Source organism: Seriola dumerili, unplaced genomic scaffold (assembly GCF_002260705.1).
Source record: "Seriola dumerili isolate Sdu_G_001 unplaced genomic scaffold, Sdu_1.0 BDQW01000088.1, whole genome shotgun sequence".
In the NCBI taxonomy this organism is placed as follows: Eukaryota; Metazoa; Chordata; class Actinopteri; order Carangiformes; family Carangidae; genus Seriola; species Seriola dumerili.
Genome location: NW_019174343.1, coordinates 15,114,608 through 15,122,891, shown reverse-complemented (window position 1 = coordinate 15,122,891; position 8,284 = coordinate 15,114,608).

The window sequence follows — 8,284 nt, the reverse complement described above, 5'->3', positions numbered from 1 at the left end:
CAATAGATCTCAAATGTGTATAGTATCAGCGTATTTAAGTAACCCCTCTCACTGACATGAGCTCCCACTTTCTAACAAGCCGGTTACTTCACCGGGCGGTGGAGATTAGTGCTGTTGACAGAAATTGAGCAGGTTGAGCCATATGTTCCCACAGTTACTTAACCAGTTGCATCTGCCCATTGGATAATACTCTTATGAAATAGACCTTCTCATTGTCAGTCTGTTGGATGAGGCTAATCCAACAGTGACATAAGAGGTTTCTTAAATGACCATAAGGGCTTTTTTTCCCCTTTACACTATTTAACTTGTTGATACAAATTATGTAAATGTTACACCACTACCACATGAATTTTAGATTTTTAGTATGTTTTTCTCCCTTTTAAAGCCGTTACTCAGATTCTGTCGTAGCTCTATATTTAGAACAATCCATTTTACAACGACTTGAACCTCAAGCTTCAGATGGATGATTTTCTTAGCAGATAAAGATTAAAGATTTTCAAACTGTCTTCTTCAGGATAAGCTAATTTGGAAAATGATCAGCAGTGTTGTAAACAGGAAAAAACGAACAGTCTCTGACACAGATTCAAGTGTTTGTCTTTGAGTTCCTCAGAAAGCTAAAGGATGCGTCTGGCCCCTGGCTACAGCAGTGAGCCTTGGCATGACAAACAGTTAAGGGTCAACCCAAGTGCAGCCTGCAGCCTCCTCTCAAGACTTCGCTGACCTCTCACCCTGGAAGCACTTATTCTGTCATTCTTCCAGACCCTCCCACAGACTTACTCACAAGCCCTTTTAAAATGTCACCTCCTCCCCGAAAATATGACACAGTGAAAGATCAAGACTTCCCATAAAGAGGAGATAAAAAGCAGTCGAGTTGTTAAGAGTCGCTTTGCGAGGTGAATGTCTCCTAAGACCTCAGCGGAGGAAGGGTTTGGGGACTGGGTGGGCATCCTAAATCAGATCACAAGCGAGATTTACAGCTCCCACCTTTGCACAAGTACACCCCCCGTCCTTTGACCGTTTGTTTTTCCAACTCAATTAATGGAATCAAAAACATGGTCTGAATGGACTTCAGAGGAGTGAGTCAGCAGAGAGATGGTGATAGAGGAGATGAAAGGAGTTCAGAGCCCCAATAATGATGAAGGGAGACGATGTCTACCAGAAGTGGGAGAAAACAACTCATCCTCATTACATCTGGATCCTCGGATGCGAGAGTTAAGGTCATGTACACGTACGCCAAAGAGCTTTTAACAAACTCAAAGGCAAGAAGCAGTGAGATTATGATTACAGACAAATTCAGATATATTATGATATTTTATCACTATTACAGATTTTCTGGCTGGTCTCAGCTGTAAAAAACAAAACAAAACAAAAAGAAAAACTAAAATTACAGCAGAAAAACAGTCCCTGAAAATTTCTGAAAAAAATGTCAGTGTGATCCTGGAAGTTGTTCATATTACAGAGATCCCACTGTAACCCCTATAATCACAGTAATTTTGGCGGACAGTCAAGTTGACATGTAAATGTGTTGCCATGTCCCTGTTTTGATTAACAAATTATTTCCTGTTGATGGTTGTGTAATAAAGATCTTGTTCTGTTAAGAGTATGAAAATGTCATACATCAATTTTAATGCAGAGAAACCCGTGTTGGCGTTATGTTACGGGAGGTTGGTGGTGTAACACATTTGGCATTCCTTTAGTGTTTCCTGTCACACAGAGGAGAGCTGCAAGATACACAGGCTTACCCAATAAATCGTTACCTAAACAATTTGAAATCTGTTTTCAAAAACATCTGTTTTTCAAACTTGTAGGGACGGTTACCATGAGTTATGTATATTTGCATTCAGATGATAATCTCTCAAATTATAATGAGTAAAAAGTAATATTAGTAATATTTTTCTTCAGTGTTTGAAAATATTCTCAATCAACTGTAAATGCGATTGAAGAGCCTAAAATCTGTCTTTAAAATATCAGATATGCTTCAAACTGTTTAGCACAAGCAACAATGAGGGAATTTCAGGGAATGAAGTGTGAGGAAATAAGATGACAAATGTATGTTGACTATTCTGTGAGAAAAAAAAAAAAGGAGCATTGATAATAATAGCTTGGACATGTTATCATGGCTGATTTAAATTATTTTATCATAACTTGATGGGGCTTCTTAGCTGTTATGAGGGCTTCAGGACGCTTCAGTTGTCGCACAATTTAAATCCTGCTCTCAATAACAATAACGGTCTCAGTGACAGTCCACTGTAAGCGTACAGCATATTTTAAGAACCGATGATACAACCAATCAGACTGTTGTCCCCACTAGAGTCTGCAAAAACACTGATGCTGATGTAGTGTGGAGTACAACTTTATAATGGCTGCAGAATGGTGTATATACAGTATAATATCCATTTCTAGCAGTTAACGGTGCATAAATATTAGTATTATTAACACAGGTTATTATTAACACATTAACGCAGTACTGGCGCTTCTGTATGATAAGTGTTTCCACTGTTTTAAGGACTAAAGATTTCTGCTGTGAATGAAGAGAACTTGCACTAATCCTCACTCTGGAATAATGACACCAGTCTGTCTTTAAAAGCTGTATTGGAGATAGGTCAGGGAGCTTACACCACATAGATGACTGCATGACCCTGATCATTTAATCTAAATGCTTATCCCCTGGGTAACCAATAGACAAATAAACATCCGATGTAGTCTCACACTGCACTCTTGAAAGACCAGGGGATGTGAGATATGTCAGATCTGCACCAATGGGACTCGGTGCTCTGTTGCAATCTGAGTCGAGCTTCAGTGAGATCTGGGTTGAACAGTGTTGTCTCTGCTGTGATCTCTAGAGGACCAAAATACACAAAAAACAGAAAGAGAAATGAGCATCTCAGTGGCATAACTTTCAAAAAGACCCACTGACACACTCTTGAGTGTGAGTGTGGATATGGAGATGTGCAGCAGGGTTCTGGTTTCCACCCAGATAACCACAGTTATTAAACACTTTACAGGAGGAGATATCATTATTCTACAAACTGCCATAAGCAGGAACAAAACAAAACAAGAGGAGAAGGACTTAAATTAAACAGTTGAACTGGGCATGTGTCCATGCAAATATGCTGGAGCATGGGACACACACCAGAGACACACACTCCAACCCCAGATGTGCACACTCCAACACAAGTGCACACACTATACAGGCACACACACAGTGGATGTAGACCGGGCTCTGCAGAAAAGGTAGAACATGCTGACACACGGTGCATTCTCTCTGAAAAGTGGGACACCCTCCAACCACCTGATCCACAACCACTGACAAGTCTCTTTCAAACTGCTTTTCTTCTCCCGTCTGAGGCAGACAAATTCATCCCTCTTGTCTCCAAACAATCACCTCTTTTCTTCTGCGTACTGCACCAATGAAAGAAGGAAGGAGGGTCCAGGAGAGAAAGAGGGAGGGAGAAATGCATCTGCCCCACAGAGCTACACTGTAGGCTCTAGGCTAATGTCCTGTGTGTTAGGGCCCCTGGGACTGGGCGTCTGGGCCCAACTATCTTATAACACAGTTGACAAAAAGCCCAGGGCTCTGCCCTCAGGAAATCTGAGAGGCGGGGTATCTAGGCCGGGAGGGCAGGAAGTAGGAAAGGAAGGACAAAACATCCAGGTACGTTGCACCTACGCTGGCCCATATACTGTACACTCAGTTGTCAGTTTATTAGGGACATCCAGCTAAAACTAATGCAGTTTAATACAACAGTCCAGAAATAAACCCTCCCTCCGTGAAGGTTTCAATGCTCGGTTTTGATGAAACTGTGTTAAAGAGGTGTTGATTCAACTGTAGGATGTAGTTAGTGGTGCCTTTGAACTGCACAGTGTAAGGTTGACAGGTGCTCCTACTATTTTGCCCACTCCATTCAAACCAATGAGGCTAGGCTAAACAACAGACACACTTCTGTGCATAATGCAATTCACTTCATTTACCACATTTTGTTTAATTTGTTAGCATGCTAATGTTTGCTAATTAGCACTTAGCACAAAGTACAGCTGAGGCTGATGGGAGTGTCACTGCTTTTGCAGGTAATCTCTAATCTATCTATCTATCAACACTTACTAAGACTTTTCACTAAAATCTAAAAACATGAACCTAAACATGGCGCAAAAGAAAAAGTCAGGGGGGCTCCGAAGTCAGCACAAACACAGCTTGAAGTGGGCGCGGTTGTCAGACTGTCTGTTTTGGAAATTTACAGATGTCAGTTACAAGTTGTCAGATACAGCCGAGTCAATTCGGAAAGGTCGTCGTTAAATAGTTTTTCTTTCAGACTGTTTCTGGTCACTGAACAAGCCCTTTGTTGAAGCATTCTTTGCCTTAAGAGTCTGGGGTAACTCATGAATGTGTCGCCACCAACGTTGCTGGTGAATTCCAAGAAAAACGCAGAAAAGGGAACCCTGTCCATATATATAGATATATATATATGGATATGTATGAAGAGTGTAAAACAATCTTGTGACTGCTGCAGGGAAGTCTCTCTGAGGTAGTCTCTGAGATCAGGATCAGCAACTCATAAGCATCTCAGCTGGCAGGCATTTAGTTTTCTGCTCAAGGACACTTCAGCAGAGAGGAGTCTCTCTATCACTGTACACATGTGCACACACACGCACAAACACGTACCAACAATGCACTTACTGTAGACTTTGCTAATCTCTGGTCAGTGTGTTGTGTGTGTGTTGTATGAGGAGAGTTGACCAACAGACAACAATGTGACGCTGGCACACATGCAGCTACCAGTCACCATGTCTATGGACACCTTCGTTCCAACTTTATTATCAAATCAGCTGTCAGTGGAGCGTTCACTCTTGCCCACACTACCCCCCGCACTACTATTGACACACAGCTAAGTTTCACTTTCACTCCAGTGCCATAAAAAATGCAGTGTCTTATTTGGCAGCATCCAACTGAAACATTTGTCTTTGGTGTCAACACTCATGTCTTATGCCTCAAACAAATTGCAGTGTCCTGTGATGGCCATGAGCAGGGCTGCTTGAGAGAGTGGAGATAATCATTTCTAGGGATTTATGCTGGAGGCCAAGTGTCTCTGCTGTTGCCTCTCAGCTGACCTTCCAGTGACCTGCAGAGCATATAACAGCTCAGAGCAGAGGCCCCTTTGGCTGCAGACCAAACACTGGAGAGAAACAAACGCAGAATGAGAGAACAAGACGAAAAGAGAAACATGTACTACCACGAGAGTTATTGCAGCGCAAAAATTATAATAAAACAGACAGAAAAGGAAAGATGTGATGACAAATGAACAAGGAAGCTGTGAGAGGAGAATAACAGCGACTTTGTAAAAGAAGGAAGAGTGTGTTGGGGCTCGTGTTTGTTGATGTAAGTGATCAGGTTGTCTTGAGCAGAGCTGAAAAGCATTAGAGGCTCAGTATTGAAGCCCACCACAGCATAGAGCTCATATGATGCAACTCCAGCGAGTTTTACCTCCCCGAGGCAGATCACAGCTCTGATATCTCACTCAGTGCACTGGAAGTGAGTGCAGTCAGGACTGATAATGAGCTAAATATGCAAAACCGGACATGCATGCAGCCGCACACATACACAGGATTACACGCAGAAATTCATAAAGCTTTGATTCCCCCTCATAATCGCAAAGGTATCCTGATGTGACATGTGTGTCGCTATCTTTCTTGTTTCTCACATCTCTCTTTCTTCTCACTTCTCTTCCTCACTTTTTTTTTTTAATTTGAGCTGATTGCCTTTTTGACGAGTGCACCTCTTATCACCGCTCACCATCAAGCTGCTTTTCATTTCCTCTCCTTTTTATTGCTTTTTTTTTTTTTTTTTTCTTTTTTTAAAATTTGTGTGGTGTGTCTCTTTAACCCTTCCACCGCCCTGCTGAGCACCGCTGTGTCTGACATGGATCGGCTCTTTTATCCTGCTTCTTTACTCTTTCGTAAAAAATTGTGAAAGTAAGAAGAAGAATTTTTCTCTCACGTTTCACCTTTTGGAAACATACAAACGATCTCATATTGCTGCACAAGAACGGGACGGTTTTCTGTGAAGAGGAGATACAACCGCAAACACGACAATTTTCACACACTTAGGTGGGGCAAGGGATGGAAATCGGGCCAAGAGAAACTGGAGACACGGATGTAAGCACTGAGAGAAAAAGAGGCAGTGAAAAAAGAAAGGAGAGTGACGGACATGGATCTGCCTCACCTGTAGCTTCTGCAGCGGCTTGACCCAGCAGACCCCCACCCCCCTCCACCCTCCCAGCGCTATCCCACCACAACTGTCTGTAACCGTTTCCGCGCAGCCTCCACCAGCTTCTTCACATCTTTAATTTCACTGCTATTGTTGCGGTGGCCGCAACACCCTGTTGTATTGTCCTTTATACAGCCCTGATATAATGAGGCTGTTTTGTCACCTGCAGAAGAGCCATTTTGTGCCGACAGAAATCACTGCAGGCATTTGCAGCTGTTACAACTCAATGAGCGTGCAGACAATGTGTGTTTTCTAAACAGTTTAACCTCATTAAGGTCTACACACACGCAGACAAACACACACCCACACATGAACATGCACTCACACATTAGAGATCTAAAGAGACCATGCGATCGATCATCATAACAGAATTCCACACAACAAAAACTCTCCATCTTAAGTCATTTTGTCACTAAGTCTATTTTTCAAACAAGTAAAAGCCTTCATGTTTGTCTCTCCCAATGGGACATTTTGAGCACAGATTTTTTGCATGCACATCAATTATATTATACGGACAAATCATTATCACACAAATATTATATAATTTCATTAGACGGAACAAAAATCTCAAGTGCTCAATACATTTATTTTTGTGCTAGCCAATCTCCATAAAACGCCCAATTGAGTTCGCTCAGGGTAGAGAGAAATACAATGCCATCAAAGTCAAGTTGTTTTGGAGCAAAATCCACTTGTTTCAATAAACTGTATAAGTTGTCAGTAACGTGACACCCCTATGCGTGTAGGTGCACAGTGATGTAGAAAGTGAAACACATTTCTGATAACCGTTGAAGACGGTATTTGGTCTTTTAAGCTTTTAATGGAAGCAATTGTAAAACTGTGAGTACTGTAACTGTAGCGGACAACAAATTCAATTAGGGTCCCCAGAGGTCATACATTAGTAATAATTAATAATTCATCTAGTTAACATACACACAGAGTCCACAGGAGTAAAAGTAAAGTTTGACTTGTCTTGCTTGACTTACAGAAGGGATTAGAATTGACTCCCACCTCTGCTATATACCAATAATTTGTTTTGCCAAATATATTTTGAGGGAGATTTAAATACTACTTGAATTGCGTTCACTGAAGAGAAGTGTTTCTTTTTTTGGTAAATGGTGGCCGCACAAAGGACTTTGACTAGTACACACACAAACCTCTAACTTTAACCAGGCGCTGTCAGCACCTAAACGTAACAATACATAATATTTATCGTGTTTGAGTTGGTATAAGCGCAGATATATTGTGACAGCAGATATTGTAGTAAAATTTAAAACATGTTGTCAGTGAACATTTTGCAGATATGTTCAGCAGTAACATTTTGAGACTCCGCAGAACCGTACATTAGAAGCGTTTCCTCATGATCTTGGTAAGAAATCTAATTCATGTTCCATAACAAGACTCACAAAATGTATTTGTTTTTGCAAATTATTGGTATATAAACATCAGACAGGGTGACAGGGTTAGAGTGGGAGGGAAAGACGGATAATTCACTCAGCTACTGAAACAAATATCAGAAAGTTTTGCCCTTTCTTCCTCAATCTATCAAGCTCTCCGTGCAACTAAAGTCTTTTCACATTCCTCTCCATTCAAGTCCTTCTTCGGGTTTGTTCTCTTGACCTGCTGATGAGCGAGTCAGATAGCATCTGAGCGGCCTCCCTCCGTGCTGTGCCACCACACCATGAGCACAGACGGGTGGGGGTTCAGAGAATGGTTTTAGTACAATGTTTTTACTGTGTAGCGGGCAGACCACAGCCATTGTGAGGGTCCCGGAGTCAATGTGGGCCCAAGCTTAGGCAGTTACATCAGTCCGAGCCGGGACACTCTGACCTTTATGGTTATAGACAACAACACGCACAAAAGCTAATGGCAAACACCGACAGGCCAAAACGCCAATAAGAAATTGTTTTTCCACAGAAGCAAAGGCACTCGTGTGAGTTAGAGCCACACTTCTATCCCGTGAACACAGATATTCAGTCTGAGATTTTCACACAGTCATCAAGCCCAAACTCAAGTGCACAGAGT